The following is a 25760-nucleotide window of genomic DNA, read 5'->3' on the forward strand; positions in this document are numbered from 1 at the left end:
TTGTGTGTGTGAGGAAGACCAGCCCTGAGCTAACATCCGATGCCAGTCCTCCTCTTTTTTGCTGAGGAAGACTGGCCCTGGGCTAACATGCGTGCCCATCTTCCTCTACTTTATATGGGACGCTGCCACAGCATGGCCTAACAAGCGGTGCGTTGGTGTGCACCCGGGATCCAAACTGGCGAACCCTGGGCCGCTGCAGCAAACCACACGTACTTAACCGCTTGCGCTACTTGGCCAGCCCCTCAAAATATGTTCTAATTTCTCTTGAGGTTTTTTTTGTTTGACCCATGTGTGATTTAAAAGCATGTTGTTTAATCTCCACATATTTTGGGATTTTCCAGTTATCTTTCTTTTATTGATTTCTACTTTAATTCTATTGTGGTCTGAGAGCAGACATTGTATGATTTTTATTCTTTTAAATTTGTTAAGGTATGTTTTATGGCCCAGAATGTGATCTGTCTTGGTGAATGTTTCATGTAAGCTTGAGAATAATGTGTATTCTGCTGTTGCTATGTGAAATCATCTGTAGAAGTCAGTAATATCCAGTTGATTGATGGTGTTGTTGAATTCAACTATGTTCTTACTGATTTCCTGCCTGCTGGATCTGCTTATTTTTGATGGAGGGGAGTTGAAGTCTCCAATCCTGATAGTATATTCATCTATTTCTCTTCCCAATTCTATTGGTTTTTGCCTCACTTAGTTTGATGCTCTGTTGTTAGTTTCATACACGTTAAGGATTGTTATGTCTTCTTGGAGAATTAACTCCTTTATCGTTATGTAATGCCCTTCTTTACCCCGGATAACTTTTCCTTACTTTGAATTCTTCTCTCTCTGAAATTAAATAGCTACTCCAGCTTTCTTTTGATTAGTGTCAGCATGGTGTGTTTTTCTCCATTCATTTACTTGTGATCTATGTATCTTTATATATAAAGTGGGTTTCTTATAGACAACATATAATTAGGCCATGTTTTTTGATAATCTTTATCTTTTACTTGGTACATTTAGACCATTGACATTCAAAGTGATTATTGATACAGGTGGATTACTATCTACTATATTTTTTACTGTTTTCTATTTGTTGCCCTTATTGTTTGTCTATTTTTGTCTTCCATTCTTTTTCTGCCTTTTGTCTTTTTAATTGAGTATTTTATATGATTTCATTTTCCCTTTTTTCTTAGCATATCAGTTACACTTCTTTTTTTTTTTTTTTTGCTTTTTTACTTGTTGCCCTGGAGTTTGCAATATACATTTATAACTAACCTAGTTCACTTTCAAATAACACTATACTGCTTCACATATAGTGTCAATACCTTATAATAACAAAATAACACTAGTTCCTTCTTTCCTTCCCTTTTATCTTTGCTGTTATTCATTTCACGTATATATAAGCATACATAGGGTATATTCATAAACATAATCAATTACATTGTTGCTATTATTATTTTGAACAAACTGTTATATATTAGATCCACTAAGAATAAGAAAAATAGAGCCAGCCCTGATGACCTACAGTTAAAGTTTGGTGTGCTCTACTTTGGCGACCTGAGTTCAGTTCCAGGTGCAGAAACACACCACCTGTCTGTCAGTAGCCATATTATGGCGGCTCATGTAGAACTAGAAGGACTTAACAACCAGAATATACAGCTATGTACTAGGGCTTTAGGGAGAAATAAAAAAGAGAGAGAGGAAGATAGGCAACAGATGTTAGTTCAGAGCAAATCTTTCCCAGCAAAAAAAAAATAAGAAAAATAAAATTTTTATCTTACCTTCACTTATTTCTTCTTTGGTGCTCTTCATTTCTTTATGTAGATCTGAGTTTCTGTCTTATATTATTTTCCTTCCCTCTAAAGGACTTTTAGCATTTCTTGCAGGGCACGTCTACTGGCAACAAATTCTGTCAATTTTTATTGGCCTGAGAAAGTGTTTATTTCTCCTTCACTCTTATAGGATAATTTTACAGAGTACAGAATTCTAGGTTGATGGTTTTTTTTTTTTTTATTTTTTTTGTGAGGAGATCAGCCCTGTGCTAACATCCGCCAATCCTCCTCTTTTTTTTTTTTTTTTGCTGAGGAAGACGGCCCTGGGCTAACATCTGTGCCCATCTTCCTCCACTTTATATGGGACGCCGCCACAGCATGGCTTGCCAAGCAGTGCGTCGGTGCGCGCCCGGGATCCGAACCAGTGAACCCCGGGCCGCCGCAGCGGAGCGCGCGCACTTAACTGCTTTCGCCACCGGGCCGGCCCCGGTTGATGGTTTTTTTATCTCAACACTTTAAATATTTTACTCCACTCTCACTTGCATGGCTTCTGAGAAGTTGGAAGTTGGATGTAATTCTTATCTTTGTTCCTTTATAGGTAAGGTGTTTTTTTCCTCTGACTTCTTTCTGGTTTTTTTGTTTATGTTTGATTTTCTGTATTTTGAAAACGATATGCTGAGGTGTAGTTTTTTTGGCATTTATCATATGGTTTGGTGGTTTGGTGTGAGACATTAATTTGGGGAACTTCTCAGACGTCATTGTTTTAAATATTTCTTCTCTTTTCTTCCTTCCTTCCTCCCTCCCTCCCTGCCTCCCTCCCTCCCTTCTTTCCTTCCTTCCTTTCTTCCTCCCTCCCTCTCTCTGTCCCTCCATCTTCCCATTACATATATGTTTCACCTTCTTTAGTTGTCTCACAGTCCTTGAACATTCTGTTCTGTGTTTTTGTCTTCATTCTCTTTGCTTTTTAGTTTTCAAGGATTCTGTTGGCGTATCCTCTAGCTCAGAGATTCTTCAGTCTAGTCTACTAATAAGCCCATCAAAGCCATTTTAAATTTCTGTTACAATTTTTTGTCTCTAGCGTTTCTTTTGGTTCTTCCTTAGGATTTCCCTCTCTCTGATTACACTGGCCATGTGTTCTTACATGATGTCTACTTTACCCAGGAGAGTCCTTATCATATTAATCATAGTTTTTTAAAATTCAGTCTGATAATTCCAACATCCTGCCATGTACTTGCTTTGTTTCTTCAAATTGTGTTTTTTTGTCTTTTGGTATGCCTTGATAGCCAGACATGATGTGCCAACTAAAAGGATCTGCTGTAAGTAGGCCTTTAGTGTTCTGGTGGTGAGGTGTGAGGGGGAGGGAAGCAAAGCACTCTGTAGTCCTATGATTAGGTCTCAGTCTTTTAGTTGCCTTATGCTTCTGGACTGTGGACTTTACAAGTGTTTCTTAGTTTTTTCTCTCCCCTCAGAGAGGACAGAATGGCTATGGTGGGCTTCCTTTTGTGGAAGGCTAGAGCTGGCTGGAGGTGGGTATTCCCCTTCCCCAGGTCAGTTAGGCTCTGATAATAGCCCAGCAGGTCAAGCTCTGCTTGACTGGTTGCCCCACAATGGCAGGCCTTGTTAAGAAAAACTGAGTGCTTTGGTGTCTCTCAAAATGGTTTCTTTTCCCCTCCCCCTGTTGGAAGCCAGAGAGGATTTTTCTCTGATATTTAGTATGGAAATCTAGTTGGACTCTTGGAGGTAAATCTCACAATATTGTGGGAACCCCCTTATGACTGGGTCCTCCTGGAGTTTTTAACTCTCAGTTTTTAACTGAGCAGTTTGTCAGTTACAGTTAAGGTTTTACTACCCCAGTGCTAGTTCCCAAGTTGGTTTCCCCCGTGAGTCTCTGCTCCAGGAAGCCGTGACTGCCTGTATTCACCTGTTGTCTTTCCAGTCATAGAGCAGCAGTTTGCTCTGTGTCCTCTTTTCTCTTATGGATCCAAGAAGAGTTGTGGATTTTTCAGTCTGTTCAGCTTTTTACTTGTTAAGACGGAGTGGAATGGCAGTTTCCAAACTGCTTACTTGCAGAACTGGAATGTAAGTGTTATTTTAGTTTTCCCCACAGGGCTTGTTAGCCAAAAATGCCTTTCTAGCCACCTGTTATACCAATTACACAGCCTGACCAGACTGCCTTACTTGGGCCTAACCCTGTTCCTAAAGTTCTTCTAAGAGGATTAAGAAAGAGGTATATGGACTATCACTTGAGAAGTTTATCGTGAAAGGAAGAAGGTTTGGATGGTTTCAAAGCTTTAAACATGGAGACCTGACAAAGTATAGCATATTTCCTGTATGTGTTATAGAATCTAAATAACTTGAAAGACCCTGGAAGAGGCAAAGACACCAGGTTTTGTGAAAATGGACCAGAGTTTTTATACAGGCAGGTTTTCCTTAGGGTATGTAGACACGGTAGCAAGAGGTTGGGAAAGCTAGGGAGACCCTCACCAATAATCAAAGTAAAAAAAAGTTTACTGTAGGTATGTACTGCTCCACTCTTGGGTAGACAAGTTGTGAGATAGATGCATGTTTTGTGGAAAGCCAGAATTATCTTATGTTCAGTTCTCTTTCTGTGAGGCCCCAACATCCTAGGTCCTTTTTGTCCACTGAAATGTGTGAGCTGTTCTTGGCCCTGAGGGCAAATATCTCTCTGTTGGGATGGAGAATGGAAAAGGCAGGTGTCAAGTGCCCCAGCTGTCTATCATTTGTAAGAGAATCTGGGTAGACTGCTCCCTGCTCAACTCTTGATCAATGTATATGTTGACTCTGGCCGTAGAGACTTTCCAGAGACGCTAGATTACAATGAAGAACCATTTTGAGGGGCTATGGTTTCCTCTGCTCTGATTTCTTTTTTTGTGTGTGTGAGGAAGATTAGCCCTGAGCTAACATCTGTCGCCAATCCTCCTCTTTTGGCTGAGGAAGATTGGGCCTGGGCTAACATCGTGCCTGTCTTCCTCTACTTCACATGGGACGCTGCCACAGCATGGCTTGACAAGCGGTGCGTCGGTGCGCGCCTGGGATCCAAACCCGCAAACCCCGGGCGGCCGCAGCGGAGCGCGCGCACCTAACCACTACGCCACCAGGCCGGCTCCTGCTCTGATTTCTTGATCAATTCCTTCCTACTGCTTTCTGTCTTCCTGTAATTTCTCAAAGTTTCTGGTCTACTGGTGGGACCTTACCTTGGTTTTCAGTGTTATTATTCTGTCATTCTGAAGGTATATACATTATATTAATTATGTGTGTGTAGGGTGGCAGTTGGGAATATATATTGCCACTTGAGAGGGATCTTGAGATGAAGGCTAGGCTCGATGCACATATTCAGTTTGTCTTATTGAACCAAACATGATGACTAAATTAAAAACCCTATAATCAGGACCATAGCCCACTTAAGATATTGCCTTTATTAAAATGACTAAAGTTTTATTAAATAAGAACTGACCGTAATCTTTGCTTTCCGTAGTTACTTCTGAGAGTGTAAACTTCATCAAATATTTGAAATCCTTACACGGAAGCTGTGACTCCTGACCTGTTGGTTGGAGCCTACCTCCAAGTGCAAGCTTTGAGTTTATAAGAATGGGTACCTATAGCTGTCGAAAAGGCAGGAGGAAAATTAGATTCCAGGAGTAATAGACCCAAGACTCCTGGTTTATTCAACATGGGACTGGCTCGTTGCAGAACTGAGAAATACCTTTTTATCTCTCAAGTTTTAGGCTTATTTAACATTTCATATGGCTATTTTAGATTCCAAATATTATTATCTAGTATAAAAGAGTGCTTTATGTTTTTCTTAATTCTTAAGATGCACAGTAGTCATGAACAGTAATAAGTGTATCATTGAAGAATTATCGTTGGAGCATTGATAGGATTTAAATTCTGTATCTGTACGGTATAATATTAGGTTCTCATTTTAAGCTTTATATTTGAAAAGCCGGGTATAGCAGAATATTAATAGTAATGTAATAATCACAAGAGTTTCAACATGGTAAAAAAGTGCTAGTAGGCAAGTATGTATTTGGTTTTCAAACGGTATCTAATTGTTCTTATCAGTATCGAAAGATCCTGTTACTGCATGTGTCCTTATGTTTTATTTCGTTTCTTTTAGGTCTCTTTTATTCAAAACCTTGTATTTTGTGTAGAAAGAGTTTACCGTGTGCCTGATTTTGGTGTCTGGGAAAGAGGAAGCAAATATAATAATGGCAGCACAGAGCTACATTCGAGGTAATTTGTTTATTTCTAAGGGTTTTTTTTTTTTAATTTAAATGTGTGGAATTTGAATATGAATAAAAATCAAAAGTATTAGATGGGAACTGTGGTTTCTATGTTAATTTCATCTCTTTTTTTTTTTTTCTATGTGATGCAGATGAAATTCACTTAAAATTAAACCAGAAGAGTCTGCTCTCAGTGCCGATAAACAGATGCAGGAAAGGAGCAGGGTGTCTTTCCCAGCCTCCCGTGGTGTTGGTACATGCATATCAGCCTCCAGTCCACGGCTTGGCCTTGCTGCTCAGCCAAGTCATTTTCTTTTTCCTCTTTACAATGACACTCTTTGAAAGATCAAGGAAATTAAAATTGCCAAACACCTATGTATATACATTGCATGTAAAATTCCCTTCCATGTTATAGAGCTGATTTTTGTCCTAATCAGAGATACTTATACTCTTCATATAAAACTTAACATTCATTGTTTTCTCTGAGAGGTGTGGTCACCATCTTGAGCTGTGGTTTAGGGGGTTTGAATAAACAAGAATAGTTGATAACTTATGTTAGTAGTTTGTGAATTTCCTTTACTCTTTAGGGTGAGGGAAATAGCTTTAATGACTGATTGCACCTTTCAGATGTTGTAAATTTTTGCCCAGGAGGTCATCTTTTAACTAAAAAGTGTAGCTCAATGAGTCCTATCCATTTCACACTAAAAGATTTAAGAATTTAAAGGTGATTAACTATAGGTCAGTTTACATCATTGAGACTTGAAGTAGAGAAACAGTTTAAGAAACAGTGGTTAAGAGGAATCCACAGCTGTATATTTTTTTGGGTAGAAGAACTAATCACACAGAAAACTAAGCCAATATAAGATATAAACTAAGATATAGAAACTGGCTCCAGATCTCTAGCTGTGTATCATCTCCATGCCTCAGTTTCTTCATCTATAAAATGAAGATAATAATAGTTTCTACTTTATAAAGTTGTTATAATGATTGAGTTAATATATATGTAAAGCATTTGAATACCTGGCATAAGTGAGCACTAGAATACAAGTGTACTCACACATTTAAGAATATTTTAATAACAAAGATTGAAACAAAAAGGACTTCAGTTAACTCTGGGTTAACTAAAATACAAACATTTTTCTGTAAGTTTTATGATTCATATGAGGCATTTTTATAGTGCACAGCAGAATAGTAACAATCAGTGAAGAAGTCAGTGAAGTGGAGAAATAATTTGTGGGAAAGTTCAGTTCAGACATTAAACAAATTCTGGCAAATATTAAAAATAGGAAGATAATGTTATATTTCAGCCATAATCCAAATTAAGTTCTCAACATTTTCCAGATTATCAAATTACAAGAAAGAAAGTGGATTTGATTAGAAAAGGTGATTTTTAAAAATTTACCTTTCTAGCATTTATGATTTATCAGACCTTTTATCTGCGTTTTAATAACCGTTTGATACATGCCAATGTTATCCCACTGACATTATTTTCAGTATAAAATATTTGGAGTAGCATTTTTTCTGTTTATAAAAAGTGTAGTAAACTCAGAAAGAACCTTGGGTGAAAGATACCATCCTCGAAAGTGAAGGTGTTGGAAGGTTTCTAGTGAAAAAACAGGCTCCAACTTGTTTTCTTGTAACTAAGGTGCTAATCTTTAATTGAACCATTAAGGATTGTATTTCAAGGCTTGGAAGATCATTATATGATGTTCTTTGCTACCTTTTGCATGCAAAATTAATCTTAATTGTAGCAGGCCAATTCTATTCAAATGGATGGGTAATGAAGTTTGCCATTAGGTTTGGATGATGGGTTTTATACATTTAACATTGATCTTTTAATTTTCTATGGTATAACACTTTACAATTCTCCATAAGAATTCTAAACATTTTTTTCAAATGTGTCTGACCTCAGATCTCCACAAGCCTTCTTGGATGTGTCACCTCTGGTGCCAAAAGGGTCTATTTTGACACTGCAGGCGGACTTGGCACTGACGGACGCAGCGATAGCGGTAGTCGTGGGAGGCCAGTATCTTTCTGTGCTCAGGCCTGGGTAGTGGAATGTGGAGCTGCTGCTTAGCCTGTTGCTGCTGTAAGACATCCCAGAACTGTCTGTGCCTGGTTGGATCTGATCCTTACTGCTTAGTGCAATACCCTGTTATCTCCTTAAGCTGTCCTCCTCATTTCAGACAGCCTGAAGTAGTCTACAGTAACTCTTGCTGTAAGTACCCACACCACCCTTTTTGCCTTCTGGCTTTCTTTGCCGTTCTCCCTCTAGCTGTGTACTATACGGTCCTCCTTAGCAGGAGTCAGAGAAGAGACAGAGCACAATCTGACTGTTGCCTTGGTGCTCACTAGGGCCTTGGCCAAAGCGACTGGCTTGGTGAATGTTCCTTTCTTCCCTTATCACACTGGGCACATCCCTTCTAAGCTGCAACTTGATCAAAGAAGGTTACCACCCCTAGGCCCCCAAAAGGCACACATAGTATTCCGAAGTCAGAGCCTCCCTTTTCAGCATCCATTCTCAGTGGTCCTTTAATAATTGCAATCTGTGGCACTGTCCAGTTACAGAATATATTTTATTTAGGTCGGGCAGGGAACATTATTGCCTTTTATACGGGAAGAAACTAAGGTTTAGAAGGTTTAGCGATCTCCCCCCGACCCTGCCTTTAAATGATACACCCCAGTAAGTAGTAGAATCAGAACTGGATTCCAGGTGATTGGCCTCCAAGTCCAAAGTTGTTTCTGCTCTTTCACGTTGTATTTTCAAGTCTTAAAAAGTTTTTCTAAAGTTTGAAAGAACAGTAGGGTATATGCTCTTGGTGAAACTGTTATAAGTTTCAAGTATATCTTTGTTTAGTAATCAGTACAGCTTGATTCAGCTTAATGCTTTGATCAGACCCTTCCTGATCTGCCCTTTTCAGCCCCAGGTTTGCTGGTATCCCTTTTAGTCCAAGTTTTTGAATTATTTAGTATTTCTTAGATAAACCCTAGAATTTTTTTCTGAAAGGTGATCTCTTTACATTTATCTGAACCGCATTCTAGCAGCTGCCTCACCCTTTTCAGGGCTTTAGGAAAAGGATCCATTGCTCTAGGCTCACTATGATTTTCTTGAAATGTTTCCTAAGCAAGTGTTCCCTGCTTTCCTGGTTTTTCTGTTGACTTGACTTTCCTCAAGTGACATGCTCCTTTCAGTTTCTCCCAGGGTGTCTGGAACTGTGTCAGCTAATTCTCCTCTTTTCTCTTGTTCAGTCTCTAACAAATGCCTATGTATTTTAAAATCCTATATTATTTGATTTAATTACATTTTCCTCCATATATCTTTTTGGTACCTATTTATTGTAGCACTAATTCTTAACCCCCAGAATTACGTATCCAAGTAGTCTTCTCAGCTGCTCCAAGTTGAATTAAAGTATTTTAATCTTTATATTTCCCCTTCCTCATTTATGTGAGGATATTCCTACACCTTGGGACTACCTTTAAACCAAAATTCTTTGTTTTGGAGAAGAGATGAGTCATCTATAAGATGTGAATTGAACCTTCACCAAGACTAACTTTGAATTTTTTGGCTGTTGGGAAGAAAAAGGAAAATTGTACTTAATAACTTAGTAATGTGGATATCTGCCCAAATAGAAAGAAAAGTTTTTGAAACATTAACTCCTAAATAGAACTTTCTATTTAATAGCATAATTTCCTTTTTTACTTTGTTAAATCTAATATTTGCGGTACAAAGAAGACTGTAGAAGCAAAGAGAATTTAGAAATTTAGATCTGATTTTTCAGTTTTTTTTTTTTTTCATGGTTTTATGTTCTATTCGCTTGGCTTTTCCAATAAAGAAAGCCATCACTAAAATATCAGATAAGTAACCATCATATCACCACTTTACTCAGTTTAAGATGTTTTTAGTGACCATTTTATTCCACACAGTGCTTGTTATTTAAAGTAACTACTTAATCTTCTTAAATCATTTTTGATGTTCCAGTCATTGAACTATGATAGAAGCAACTATCCCTCCGTTCTGCTTCATTTTATGTATTTTTGCTGTACTGAACAATTCATCAGCACCCATTAAAACTATAGTCCTGTCAAGTTCTTGCTGTTTCAGGGGATATGATTGGGTGGCTCAGGGAACTAAAGCATAGTGTTAATGAGCAGGAGGATGTGAATTTAGTTCTCATGCTTGTCAATGAATTTTTTGGATTCTGTGGTGGGTTGTCAATCACTGAGTCCAAACCCATCATCTTTTCTAGAAAAGCTTTGAAATATGCAACAAACCACTTTTATTACAAACTATCTCCCAAGCGAACATCACTTCATTTTAGCCCTGTTAAATGAATGTTAAGGTAACACTTTTCAAGACCAGATTGGTGAATGTTCTACTGGTAGTATTCACCTAATATTAATATATTCAATAACTAATTATAGAGTAATTTAATTTTCTGAGAATGTCTTGTGCTAGTAAAATATTTTTAACTCTTACAACAGTATGTATTATATTTGACAGTAAAATGTAAGATCACATTAGGAGTATGTTTGAGTTTCTAAATAGCTTGCTGTAGCCAGAGATTTAAATAACCAGTGGATAATAAAGTAACATATTTGTGAATTTCAGTTAAGTCCAATTATTTAACCAATTGCATTGGGAAAGAAAGTTAAAAGAGAAAGAGTTCCACATTTACTCTAGTCCAGGTACAGTGTTTGTTTTTTTTTGTAATGCTTTATTTAGAAGACAATTTCAAAATTCATCCTTTAGCTGTCTTGTTAAAGACAAAACCTTGAGTTAGCTACATCGTGTATCTCCTCCAGTGCAGTATTTCTTTTGGATATTTGCCTTTTGAATAATTTATTTATTCTCGCTTCTCAAAATACTACAAACAGTCTTCATAACACATGTACGTCACACTGTAAGTGGAGGTTTTCTGGTATTACTCAGTTAAATGCATGTAAATGTTTGTGCGTTGGGGACTATAAGGGAACTCCTAGGACATCAGGAACACATTCTTAAGCAAGAACACCAGTTGACGATGGATGTTTTTGCATGAACTGTCAGAATAGATGACCCCTAGGGGCTCTCCTAACCCTTAGGTTCCAGGAGTCTAGAATTCTTATGCAGGTACTATTTGGTTTCCATTTGGAGCATGCAAGGCTGAGTATGATTGGCCTACTTATTCTGGGTACGTGATAGAATTAGGAACCTGACTTAGGTTCTTTTCTGGTTACCTATTGTTGCCAATAAACTACCCCCAAATTAGAGGCATAAAACAACAACAATATTTTATTAGTATTAACTCTCATAGTTCTGAGGGTTGCTGGGCTAAGCTAGGTGGTTCCTGCTCAGGGTCTTTTATGCATTTTCCGTCAGTTGTGGGTGGGGTTGGAGTCAGCTTGATGGCTTCCTCACTCAGGTATCGGAATGTTGACTGGAACCTTGGCAGGAGCTGTCTGCCACAAGACTTATATGAAGTTTTTTCATATAGACTTCCTCACAACATGGTGGCTGGGTTCCAAGGTCCAGCGTCACAAAAGAGAGGGCCAGGTGGGGGCTGTATTGCCTTTTATGACCTAGCTTTAGAGGTCATGCAGTATAACTTCCACCACATTCTATTTGTTAGAGTCAGTAAGACCAGGCCATATTCTAGTGAGGGGAATAAGAGTCCACCTCTTGATGGGAAGACTGTCAAAGAATTTGCAGACATGTTTTAAACTGGCACATATTTTTCGCTTGGACTTTATTCCTTCAGGTTCTAGGCCTTGTCATTTCTCTGTTTTCTTTTTCCTACCTTCCTGTGGGTTCTTCAGCATTTTTTAGAATTGCGTATTGATTTATCTGTAATGATTTTGAAGGTATCTTTTTGTATAGCTTTTTAGCGATTGCTCTAGGTATTACATTATATATATAAACTGAGTGTACCGCGGTCATTATTTCACCCACTGGAGGCAAATATAGAAGTCTTACCTCCATTTATGTCTTGTTACGCTCCCCCATTTATATTATAGTTATCATAAATATTTTTCCCACATGCATTTAGAACCCACAGTGTTACAACTGTTGCTGTAATTGTCAAACATAATTTATAAAACTCAAGAGGAGAAGAAAAGCCTATCGTGTGTACCCATATTTTTGCTTACTATATTTTTTCTTCCTTTTTGATTGTTCCAAGGTTGATTGGTTGGTTGGTTGCTTGCAATCATTTTGTTTTGAGAATTTACTTTAGTCATACTTTTAGGGTAGATCTACTGGTGACAGATTTCTTATTTTTCTTTCATCTGGGAATGTCTTGTGTAAATAAATAAACAAATAGGATATATTTACTGGTATAAGATTCTGGGTTGACAGTTCTTCTGTTTCAATGCTTGAAAACACTTGCGCCACATCCTTTTAGCCTTCATGGTTTTTGGTAAGCAATTCATTGTCATTCCGTTGTTTTTCCCCTATAGGTAAAATGTTGTCCATGGCTACTTTAAAGATTTTTTCTTTGTCTTTAGTTTTCAAAAGTTTTGATGTGCCTAGCATGGATATATTTATTTTATTCTGATTGAGTTTCACTCGCTGCTTGAATCTGTAGCTTTTTGTTTCTTGCAAATTGGGAAGTTGTCTGCCATTATTTCAAGTACTTTTTTTTTTAGCTCTGCCCTTTTTCTTCTCTCCTTGAGGGAGTCCAATGACATGAATGTTAGATCTTTTGTTATAGCCCCAAAGGTCCCTGAAGCTCTCTTCGTTTTTTTTTTCTAGTCAATTTTTTTCTCTTTTGTTCTGATTGGATAATTTCTATTGTTTTATCTTCCAATTTGGTTATTGTTTCCCCTTTCTCCCCCATTCTGCCATTGATCCTGTCCACTGAGCTTTTAATTTTTATTATTGTAATTTTTCACTTGTAAAAACTTTGTTTACACTTTTCTGTTTCTTAGCTGAGGCTTTCTATCTTTTCACTTGTTTCAATCATATTTATAATTGCTCATTGAAGAATTTTTATTATGGCTGTTTTAAAATCTTTGTTAGATAATTTTAACATTGCTTTCGTCTCAGTGTTAGCATCTATTGATTGTCCTTTTTCATTCAGTTTGGCTGGGTCTGGTTCTAGACATGATCAGTGATTTTTGATTGAAATGTGGACATTTTGAGTATTATGTTGTAACACCCTGAATCTTATTTTAACTTTCTATTTTAGCTATATTTTTTTGGCACCACTCTGCCAGGGGAAGGGGGCAGGGTCATCACCTCATTACTACTGGGTAGGAATGTAAGTCTAGGTTTTTCTTTGATATCCAAGATGGAGACTCTTCATTGTTGCTGGGTCCAGTTGGGATGCCTAGTTCCCCAGTAGGCCTCCACTGATACCTCCTTGGCTAGGAAGGATAGGAGTGCCTCATTACTCATTCCCAGTTGGCCTCTACTTATGGAACAGGGAGAGGATGTGGCCTCTTTGCAGCTGGGCATTAGTGAAAGTACTGACTCTCCATTGGACCTCCTCTGATGCCATCCCAGCAGGAAGGGTAGGTTCACCTCATTACTGGCAAGCAGGTGTGGAAGTCTAGGCTTTCCGTGTGTTCTCCACTGACGCTGAAGTGTGAGGGGGGAGACTTCTTAACACTCATTGGTAATGAAAGTCTTGGCTTCCTTCTTGGACTTCTCTGACACCACACGGCAGCTGAGAGGGTTGCAGGTTGGGTGCAGTTCCTTATTATAGACTCAATGTAGAAGTCTAGGTTCCCCACTAGCCTTTACAGGAGTGAGTGGGGGTAGGGCCACAGTTTTCTTTTCTTGAGTGGTTCTTCTCTAAATTTTAAACTGTCTAAATTTTGAGTGGTTGTTGTCTATTGTGTTTTGCTAGGCTATCCTTTTCCTGGTCCTTTAGCTAGAGAGAGCAGGCTTTTGTTGGGGCTTTTTTTAATACACCTACTGGCATTTCCTGGTTTTTGGCTTCTTTAGCTCTAAGTCTGGTATATTGGAGGCAAAAAGGAAACTCAGGGAACTTACCAAGTGTTGTTCCTAGAATCCTAAGGCTCCTAGCCAGTCTGGCTTTCCATCTTTCTGAGGCTTTTTATTTTTGTTATGTGATGTCCAGGGTTTTTTGTTGTACTTAGTGAGAGAAATAGGGAAACTTATGTCTACTCCACTTCCCCATCCATGTATTTTAAAAGGTTTCCCACCTATTTACTATCCTGTATTAAAAGTAATGCATACTTGAGAACATTTCATGTAAACAACCCATTGAAAATGTAGATAATGATGATTCGAATAGCTTAGAACAGTGGTTCTCAAATTTAAAGTGCATTTAACCCCCTGGGGGGCTTTTTAACACTGATTGTTGGGCCCCACTCCTGGAGAGGAGTGAGAATTGGCATTTCTAACAAGTTCCCAGATAATGCTACTGCTCTGGGGACCACACTTTGATAATCACTCCTTTAGAGAAATGCTGAAATGATGACTGATCATTAATTTTAAATGATATTAATAGCATATGCATTTGCTTTTAATAAAAACAGAAAAAATGCAATAAGTAAAATAAACTGGATATTAGATCTAAAATATTTAAATGTTATTTATAAGATGACAGTCATATTTTTAATGAAATTTGTCTTCCCATTTTCCAGCACTATTGTATGTGGCATTTGAGAGGGCAAAGGAGTACGTATTTTATTATAAACAGAACAATATAGCAAAAAATGAGAGGTATGATGATCAGTTGTTTTGTGAGCATAAAGTAATGCCTATTTTATTGGACTCTAAGCAAAGAGTATTTGAATGGGTATATTAAACCCCACTCCGTGGTAAGTGTATGATGTGCAAGAACTTTTTTTAAGGCTCAGAGTTGATATCAGAAAAGCTCTTTTACATTGATCTGAGCTAATGATGCGCAACCTTGTTATTACTGTGCACATATTATAATATACCTTCCTCTAAAGTTCATCTTTTTTTTTCTTGAGTTAGTGAATATAAATGATACTGGAATTAAAACTACTCCCATCAATAGTATGACCATTTGCCTAGATCAAGGTGAACTTAGAAATATTTTTCCCAGAAGATCACTAACTATAAAAAAGAGAAATTAAAATAGTGAAATGTCAGACTGCGATCTCTTAGACATTATTCTTCCTACAGAAGTTGTTCTAAGTTTTAATAAAGAAACTTACTTGTGAATATTCATCAGATAATGGTTCTTATTTTGTAGCCAGATATATTAGAGTTATAAAGTATTTCCTTTTCTCTTTTAGCTCTGTTGGCTTAGCAAAAGCAGCTCTAGAAGCAATTAATGGATTCAACCTCTTTGGCAACCAGGTAAAAAAAACAGCAATAGTAACAATAAACTGTGATTGTTTATTTGAATTATGTTTTTAATTAATTTGGCCATTCATTAACCAAGTTGTTCCTTATGATCAGAGAATGTCTGAAATTTATGTGGCAGACCATGGTTGAACAGACTTTCCTTTGAATATGATTTGCCGGTTAAATTTTAGTTTTCTAACTAAAAAACATTGCTTAATTAGAAAAAAAAAAAAATCTCTTCATAAAGAATTCTCATTGTCTTTGTTCCCTAGCTTTTTCCTCAGGTCTCTTGTTGAGCTTTCACAGTTTTAAATATTCCTAGCCTTATATATCATATATTTTCCATATTAGTTCTCATGTTGGTTTCAACTTAATGTAAATCTTATGTAGAGGGGAATTTGTGTAATATGTGCAGCCAAAGAATTGGAAATTTTAATCCTAGCTTAACCCTCAACTGGCTGTAATTATATGTCTAAATCTCATTTTCTTCGGGATAAAAGAGAAATCCTAAGGGTTGCCTTAAATTTTCTTAAAACAAGATCTTTAACAAGTTTCTGCACCCAATCAAGTGACCGTGGATTGAGTTGTCAATGAAAGGGAATAAAATGTAGGAATACAGGTTATTACTCTGGATCAAGAACTAGGCTAATTGTCTTTAGCAATTTTTGTAAAGATTCTTAAGATGGGAGGGCAAAGGCGGTTTCCAGCTGATATTATAATTAACCTTAAGTTATTAAAATGCTTGGTGGTCTAGTGGTTAAGATTCAGCACTCTCGTTGCTGTGGTCTGAGTTCGTTTCCTGGTCAGGGAACCTCACCACCCATCTGTTGGTTGTTATACTGTGGCAGCCATGTGTTGCTGTGATGCTGAAAGCTATGCCACTGGTATGTCAAATACCAGCAGGGTCACCCGTGGTGGACAGGTTTCAGGGAAGCTTCCAGACCAAGGCAGACTAGGAAGAAGGACATGACCACACATTTCTGAAAAAATTGGCCATGAAAACCCTATGAATAGCATTGGAGCATTATCTGATACAGCACCAGAAGGTGAGAGGATGGAGCAAAAAGACCAGGCGGGGTTCTGCTCTTTGGTACACAGGGTCACTAGGGGTCGGAACGGACTTGATGGCACTAAAAACAACAACCAATTAAAATGCCGAGTCAGTAAAAATACATTTTAGAAAGTTATGCAGATATGCAAAAGGTAACATGGTTTTTGTTATGGCAATTGTAATACTATGTACCCGAAGTCTTGAATTTAAGAAAGTTTTAAGTTGAAGTGTTATAGTACAACTGCCTCTCTTTCACTCCCTACATCCACAAACTCACTTCTGTTCTCACTCTAACTTCCTCTTGGAGGATGGACTCTGCTTACATCCAGGACATGAAGAATGAAGAATGAACATAGACATGAACGGATTGGGAAGAGGGGAGCAGCACCTTATTTTGGGTGCCCAAGACTAAATCGCCCACTTCCCACACTCTTCCTCCTCTCTCAAGACCTCTGGCTGGAGAAATGGAGAGATCAGAGCTCATGGGGGTTTGAGGGGTGTGAGCCTATCGAAATCATGATTATTAATATTATGCCTCTCCTGGAGATTCTTGGTGCCTCTGGCACTGATCTCTTGGCTTATGTCAACATTTCTTTCTCACTGGAAGAGTCAACATACTCATGGAAGTCCCACATGTATCCTTCAGTACTTCTCATTTCCTTTTCACCCTTGCCTCACTCTCAGTACATTCATTTAAATTAGTGTGTACGTGTGTATGTATGAATTTGTGTGTGTATATGTGTGTGTGTATGTCTGTGTTTGTGTTTGTGTATGTATATAGGTATATTAGATAGATAGGTAGGTGGGAAGGAAGGAAGGAGTATGGCATAAAGGTATAAAGGCATAAACATGGCATAAAGGTATGGCATTGTAGCATTATTTACGATGGCCAAGATATGGAAACAACCTAAGTGTCCATCGATGGATGAATGAATAAAGAAAATGTGGTAAATATATATACAATCATGTGGCGCATTGCGATGTTTTGGTCAACAATGGACTGCATATATGATGGTGGTCCCATAAGATTAGTACCATGTAGCATAGGTGTGTAGTAGGCTATACAATCTAGGTTTGTGTAAGTACACTCTGTGATAGTCACACAATGATGAACAGCATACAGTGTGCCTAAAAGCACATTTCTCAGAACATATCCCCATCATCAAGTGATGCATGACTATACAATGGAACATTATTTAGCTATGAAAAAGAATGAAATCTTGACATTTGTGACAACATAGATGAACCTTGAGGGCGTTATGCTAAGTGAAATAAGTCAGACAGAGAAAGACAAATAGCATATGATCTCACTTATATGTGGAATCTAAAACAACAAAACACCAAGCACATATATACAGAGAACAGATTGGTGGATGCCAGAGGTCGGGGGTGGAGGGTGGGTGAAATAGGAGAAGGGGGTCAAAAGGCACAAACTTCCAGTTATAACATAAGTCATGGGGATGTAATGTGTATCATGGTGACTATAGTTAATAATACTGTATTGCATATTCGAAAATTGCTAAGAGTAGATCTTAAAAGTTCTCTTCACAAGAAAGAAAATTTTTGTAACTATGTACGGTGATGGATGTTAACTAGACTTATTGTGGTGATCATATTGCAGTATATACAAATATTGAGTCATTATGTTGTACACCTGAATCTAATATAATGTTATACGTCAATTATACCTCAATTAAAAAAAAAAGAATGGCATTGTATTTGGAGTCAGGAGACTCACTGTACGCTCTGTACTCCCACTAGTGAGTTCTGTGACATTGGCTAGTTGTTTACCTGTCTCGGCTTCCTCAACTAAAAAAATAGAGATAATGATACTAGGACCTAACTCAGAAGGTTTTCATGCAAATAAAAAGCTTAGTATAGTGCTTGGCAAAGATTAAACCCTCAATAAATATTATCTCTTGTTATTGTTAATGAAGTACTGGTAATGTTAAAGAACGGAAATGAAGAGATTGGACTGAAAAGCTTCTAGAGAGTATTTCAAGGAGACTTAGAGGAGTCATGGACTAAATCAATAGTGTTACAGCAGCAGTCTGGAAAGATACAGGTCTTGCTCTTCTGCCTTCCATGGCATACCAAGTAGTGTGCTGAATGGAGTTTTGTGTCTAGGTTGGACATTATAAGGTATTGGTCAGCTCTTTTTTGCAATCGTGCCATCTCCTTTGATGTCCCTGAGTCTTAGTGTATGTTGCTTATGTGTCTGGTATATATACTACATATATGCCTCCACCTACATAGAAGCCCACACGTATACATGCTACCTTTCCTAACTACCCATGTTTCAGGGCTCTGTCTTCAGCCTACTTTTCCCAGGAAGCTTTCATAGATCTCTTAGCCATAACTCTAAAAGCACTGAATTGCTCTACTATACTTTCTGATTCTGAGTTATAAATATACTGCTAGAATTGTTCCTCAGCCATAATGTCTCAGTCTTGGCTGCACAGTGGAATTATTTGCAATACTGATTGCTGGGCTCTACCCCTGGAGATTCTGATTTAATTGGTCTAGGGGGAGACCTTGGCCTTGAGATGTTTCCAACTGCCCAGGAATTGTAATGTTCAGCCAAGGATGAGAACGACTGCTCTAAGCAGAGTTAATATTGACCTTGGTTAGCTCATGTCCATTCCCAGCAGAGCTGTGTGCCAAATGTTTGCCGAGTTGACTATTCGTTGAGTATTTTGGATGGAAATATAGACAAATAATGTCTTATTCCTTTAGCCACATAGATGTCACATGTTGCAAGTGGAGCTCTCCATGTTCCTTTTTTTTGGATAATATCAAACAGTATCCTAGTTTTACCAATTCCCTTTCATTTTTGTTTCTGATGTGGAGAATTACAGAAACCTGACTTTGTTAATGTTAAAATTCCCACCTCTACAGCAAAGTTAAAAATATACCTGCTAAATAGTAGCACATTTAAGAGTGCATATGATCTTTTCAGTGTTTAATCATTTTATCATATTGCTCCATGTCCTTCAATGGGCTGTGGTCTAATTAGAAGTCAGTGGCTGGGAAAAGAACTGATGTAACAAAGAAATGTTTTTATTCAAATGAAAACCTATAGAAACCTCCTCAAGATTTGAGGGATTTCAGATCAGATGAATATTCTCAGCTATTTCCAAAAACTGTTGATGTAGTGTTTTAGAAGACCTGATCATGTGTCTTTAACTAAATTAATTTAGAGCTTTGAAAAAGTACACCTATTGATCGCAACTCAGACAATCTTAGATCTTTGGAGCTGGAAGGGCCCTTCTCTCAAAATGAGTGGTCACAGAGTTGAGGTGGCTTTTCACTGGTCATGCAACAAAGAGGCAGAACAGGAATTAAACCAAAGCCACTTGGTAATGAATCTGGAATATCAACTATTAGTACAGGAAATCTTAAATCTTGAATGCTTTCTACCTTTAGAGGTGAGAACTGTGCATTTGCTTTTGAAAACTTTTAAGCCATTTTCTTCTTTTTTAAAAAATTTAATTTTTTTATTGAGGTGTAATCAACATATTAGTTTCAGGTGTACAACATAGTGATTCAGTATTTGTATATATTATGAAATGATCACCATAATAAGTCTAGTTAACATCCAAACCCACACGTAGTTACAAATTTATTTTTCTTGTGGTGAGAACTTTTAAGATCAACTCTCCTAGCAACTTTCAAATATGCGGTACAGTATTGTTAACTGTAGTCACCATGCTGTATATCACGTCCCCATGAGTTATTTATTTTATAACTGGAAGTTTTTACCTTTTGACCACATTATTTTCTTCTTAATTGTTGAACTTCTGAATGAGACATCCACTTGGCAAACAGCGTGAAAGGCTTGCCTTTTGCCCTTTTTGTGCTTCAGTGTATGAGATAAGATAAATGTTAATTTTTATTTTTATGGAAAATTGTTGGGTGGAATAAGCTTTTAGCTTTGATAATGGTTATTATGTGTTCTTACACTTCCTTTCTTCTTTTTTTTAAAATGTCAGACTTGTCTTATTATTCAAGGAAAAAACCTTATCATTTAAATCTTCCCTGTGAAAGCAAGTTATTTTTCTTTGGCAGAAAATATCTAAGAAGAAAATGTGATAAAATGGCCTAATGTCTTTAGTGATAAGTTTATAATAAAGGCTAATTTGGAGCATTTAGAAACATACTCATCAATATGAGAATCACATATTTCATCATACTTTCAAATATATTCTCTATAAATATAGTGACATATATAATATTTAAGTGATATTTGACACTATTTAAATAATAATTTTTAAATAAATTATAATTCACACTCAGCAAATGTCATAGACATGCTAAGCAACAGTTTTGTGGTTCCTGGGTCTGAGTCTCAGCTCTCCCCTTTCTGAAACCCTAAGAATTACTACTCAGGTTCACCTCGCTCTGTAGTTGGAAAGTTCTTTTAACGCATGTGAGTAGAATCTTCTGTAGAAAAGAGAAGCATGGCTTGTGAGAGGGGCTGCTGGAAGCTACTGTTGGGCCAGTAAGTAAAAGTTGACTATTTACATGCCCATTGCCACCACAGCCATGATGCAGAGGGGTAATTCCCATCAGTAAATATCCTTTCTGTAAGAATCCTGCTCTCCAGGCTCTGCCACGGAGCTCAAGAACAGCTTAATGCTGAACTAGGGAAGAAAGTCTCCTGATGGTAGTTCTGTGGTATGATTTTGCATTCAGAAGAACAGAAATCATGTGTAGTAGATACACTGAGTGGGTTCATCTTGTTTTATGCTTTGATGCTATGTGGCAGCAAGCCTATTAGCTCAGGTTCAGAGAAGTGATTGATGGGGTAAAGAAAGGCCCAGACGATCCTTCAAATCATTTCCCTTTGAATTGAGACTAAAGAGATCAGCAGTGTCTTATGGTCATAGATGTCACCCTTGGCTTTAGGTACCATCTCAAAAGTGTTTGTTGCAGTCATGGAGTCTGAGGTAGATGGTTCAGTGCAGCTCTTCCCCACCATTGGAACTCAAGTCCCCATGACAGTGGTTAGGTTGAATCATCTTCTAGTGTATTTACTAGAAAGTAGTCATAGAAACTCAGTTTGGGAATACAGTTTGAGCTATCAGTCTTAAAATATGCTCTGTAGATGGAGTCAGGATATGATGGTAGAGTTGTGATAATTTCAGGAAATGGAAGATGAAAATAAAATATACAGTGTTAATCAGATACTTTGGAGTGACATATACATATAAAACATCCTTTCATATTCCTGGTTTTGATTGGAGAAATCACAATACTGACAAATGAGCTGAGGCCAGAATCTAAAAGGTAATGACTAGAGAAATTGCTCATGTTATGCAGAGCATTCAAAGCAATGCAGACATATCAAACTTCCTTTGAAATTTGCAGGCATAAAATTAATGTGTCTGATGATTTAAAGTTGGTGATAATTAATTCCATAAGTAGGGTCTCCTTGATGACTTTCTTAAAAATTTGCTTCTGAAGAGGAATAGGTGCCCATGGTCTTAGGTGAATTTTATGGTGAATTTTATCTTCCTGTGAATCTTGGCCCTATGCCTAAGCATGGTATATTTTTTAAGAGGACAGCCACACAATATAGTTAACTAGCATTTGCTCTCACTGTTAAAATCCAGTAATATTATGAAATTATTTTTCCCTTTGTGCATATTTCTTAGAGGCTGGCAGAGGAAGAAACCTGAACAAATACTTTGATGAATTTAGATAAATAAACCATTTATTCGTGGCCAGAAAATAGAAATTGGCTTGTTTATATTAATCAGATAATGGCAAGAATTGCCAAATTTGCTATTTCACTTCATTATTTATAAATTACACTAGTTAGATTTTATCTTTTAAAAATTCAGTTCAAGGCAGACTGATTTGGCATGCAATTAACTTTATTAATTATGAGCCTAAAGATAAATTATAAGTCCTGTTATTTTGTGTATTCACAGGCTCCCAACATCTCATACCTATTCATTTCTCTGCTGTTTGTTCTAACTACCCTGCCTGCTCCCCTTCCCACAAAAATTCAGATCCTAGCTTTGGTCCTTGCCTTCTCCATGAAGTATCCCAGGTTCCCTATTTTGTTTTTTTTATGTTACCTTTAGAGATTTATTATCATTATTATTCTCTCATCTAAGCCACTCACTTGGTACATAGGCCCATATCTTGGTACATCGTCATGTATTGCCTGCCATGTGCAGTCTTTTTGTTTTGTTTAATATTCATCTGGTTAGGACTGAATATCACCTGGGTCAGCTCCTTGAGAGCAGAGGTCAAGTTGTATCTTGTTTTCCTCAAAGCAGAGAACACATCACTCTGACAGTGGCAGATACCGCATGAAGCTTTGTTGAATTCAATTTTGTCAGTGGATATGAAAACTAGGGAATTTCAAATAATAGAAAGGACAGTTTAGTGTTAATCTGGTTGTAGAATGACAGCCTCACTCATTTCTTCTTCATTTATTAATTTACTCGTCAGAGTTAAAACAGATTTAAGAAATGATATTATGAATGAGAAATCATTCTATTTTTTTTTTTTTGGTGAGGAAGATCAGCCCTGTGCTAACATCTGCCAATCCTCCTCTTTTTTTGCTGAGGAAGACTGGCCCTGGGTTAACATCTGTGCCCGTCTTCCTCCACTTTATATGGGACGCCGCCACAACATGGCTTGCCAAGCGGTGTGTTGGTGCGCGCCCAGGATCCGAACCGACGAACCCCATGCTGCCGCAGCGGAGCGTGCGCGCTTAACCACTTCCACCACCGGGCCGGCCTGAGAAATCATTCTATTTTATGAGCTAATACTCATGTATGTACGTGGGTTAACAGGAAAAATGTACATATAGTGAGTCTGATATTTGGAGGTAGGGCCTAGTACCACTAGACATTGAGTTTCAGTCTAGGTGATTGATTTGAGGTATTTTAGTTTCAGAGTGAATGCGTCTTTGAAGTTGGTGAGAATTAGAATGATAGTTCTCTTCTTCCCTTCCCCATGTGTTTTTCTGAGTATTCTCTTGTAATGGAAGCTGTATTTGTATTCCAGTTTCATTCTCTGTGTTTTCAAAATGTTTAGCTCCCCAGTAAAAGAACAAAGCTATGTTTACTTATGGCTATGCTCATAAATACGGAAAGCACTAATGGCTAAATATTAAATTTTTTTTAACTTGGTTAGCAGACCAATTGACATTTTTTGTTACACCTGTCTTTTTGTTCAAGTTTTTTGGCTCTTACTTGAAAGATATTTTTTATTGTGGGAAATTGTATAACTTAGTGGTTAAGGTGTGGGCTTCTGTGTTAGAGACTTGATTTTGAACCCGTGCTCTATTAAACTAAGATTTAGCATCTTTTTCAGTAAAATGGGGATAATAATCCTCTATATATGGGGATTAAATGAGATAATCCATGTGAAGCATAAAGCACAGTGCCTGACACACAGTGAATATTAGCTTTTATTTGCATTTTTATTATTTGAGATTCTCCTGTCTCTATATTTTAATCAAGTAGTTTTTATATCTATAATTCTAGATTGTATCTAAATTTGCTTAGTTTGATCATATAATCAACATTCTTTATTAGGACTGTACAATTCAGATTTTGTGAACTCAAATTGGTTCTTGTTTTATTCCTTGTCAAAAATGTGAGTAAACTATTTGTATTTTTATTAACATGAATATCCTTAATTGATTAGGTATCTTACAATCAATACATTTTGATTTATAAGAAGACTGAGGAGAAATAGGGAAATGTAAAAATAACATTTTTTATGATTATAAAATAAATGTTTATTGCAAGAAATTTGGGAAGTGCTGAAAGTATAAAAAAAGAAAATTAAAATCTTCTGTAATGCCACTCTCAATGCAACCAGTGTTAGTGTTTTTGTGAAATTTCTTACAGTCAAAATGCCCAATGTTCTACAAGTCGTTTTTTCTTAATTTAGGAAATGTTTTTCTCTTTCTTGTTCCAGGGCTGTTCTTGGTCGGTTATATTTGTGGATCTCGATGCTCACAATCGCAATAGGCAAACTTTGTGCTCACTCTTACCCAGAGAATCAAGATCTCATGTGAGATATTTTTATAATAAATTAATAAGAGCTATCGTTTATGATTGTTATGTAATTTTGTTTACTTTTCTAAGAATGTGTTCCAGAATGTTAGAGGTTGCCAGCAGAGAAGAGAAGAGAGAATAGACGTTGCCTCTCACTTGCCTGGTCTGTGGAGGTCTTGTTCAGGAAGTGAGCAGAGCTGTGGACACAGCTGCTTTGTCTTTCGAGTCTTTTGTAGAACAGGAGAAAAGTAGACCTTTTATTTTTTCAGGAGGGAGTAGCAACATTATACCAAAATGAATTTTTTTGTCACAGAATATTAGAAAAATATTTTTCATAATTTATATTCCTTTTGAATAAAATTATTTTTCATGCTTCTTTTCTCTCATTCGAGTCACAATTTTTTTTGGCTGATAAACTTTTATATGCCTATAGTACGCAATTGCGGATTTTTATAGGGGTTATTTATGGCTCTATTCTTAGAAAACACTCAAAATGGAATAATTTAATTATTTAAAAATAACTGTTTTATAGAAGTAATGCAGGATTATGATCAAAGAAAAACAAAACCCACAAATAAGCAAGTAATAATAATATAATATCCACTCGTTATTCCACCACTCAGTTATAATCTTAGGGTGACAACATTTGTGTTTATATGTTTTTATATATTTTTATATACATATATACTTTTCATTTTATAATACTGGGAGAATATTGTTCATAATATTTGATAATCTGGTTCTATGAATGGACATGTTTCCAGATCAATAAATGTTTCTACAATATAAACTTTAATGGCTGCTAATTTACTTATCTAATTGTTGGACATTTAGATTGTTTTGTGTTTTTCACTGATACCAAAAAATTGTTATGAGAAACTAAGTTTTAATGATTAGTTATTGGTGTTAAATTTTTACACACTGCCTTAATTAATATCTTAAAGTTTGAGTCCAGTGTTGAACCTTGAAAATACTCCTTATTGGTGAATAAAGTTTTATCTCCTCTGTAAGCTTCACTAAACCATACCATATAAGCGTCTGTGTGTCCCTTGTAGCACAGCAATCTCACTGTCAGTTAAAGACTTTTATTGACTTATTTATTGACTTATTTCTTATTTACTTACCTTTTATTATCTATTCCTTATTTATTGACTTATTTTTATCGGCTTTTCATCTCCATGATTCTCCTTGGGCTGTGTTGATCATATCACTGCAGGCACTTACAGTCCCTTCTTTTTTTTTATTGCTGCCAGAACACAGATGCTGCCCTGCTCCCCTGCATCACTTATCCTGCATTTGCCCTGGATGATGAAGTTCTGTTTAGCCAGACACTTGATAAAGTGGTTAGAAAATTAAAAGGAAAATATGGATTTAAACGTTTCTTGAGAGATGGATATAGAACATCACTGGAAGATC

At 36.9% G+C, this 25760-nt stretch overlaps 1 long non-coding RNA gene across 1 annotated transcript; it reads left to right on the forward strand.

The window, feature by feature from the left end:
- Positions 1–5894: 5894 nt before the first annotated feature.
- LOC131402902 (uncharacterized) lies at positions 5895–25760 on the forward strand. The gene is made up of 4 exons (XR_009219058.1): positions 5895–6011; positions 15215–15278; positions 24265–24360; positions 25598–25760. It is a non-coding gene; the product is annotated as an uncharacterized LOC131402902 (long non-coding RNA).

This window comes from Diceros bicornis, unplaced genomic scaffold (assembly GCF_020826845.1).
Source record: "Diceros bicornis minor isolate mBicDic1 unplaced genomic scaffold, mDicBic1.mat.cur scaffold_333_ctg1, whole genome shotgun sequence".
Classification (NCBI taxonomy): Eukaryota; Metazoa; Chordata; class Mammalia; order Perissodactyla; family Rhinocerotidae; genus Diceros; species Diceros bicornis.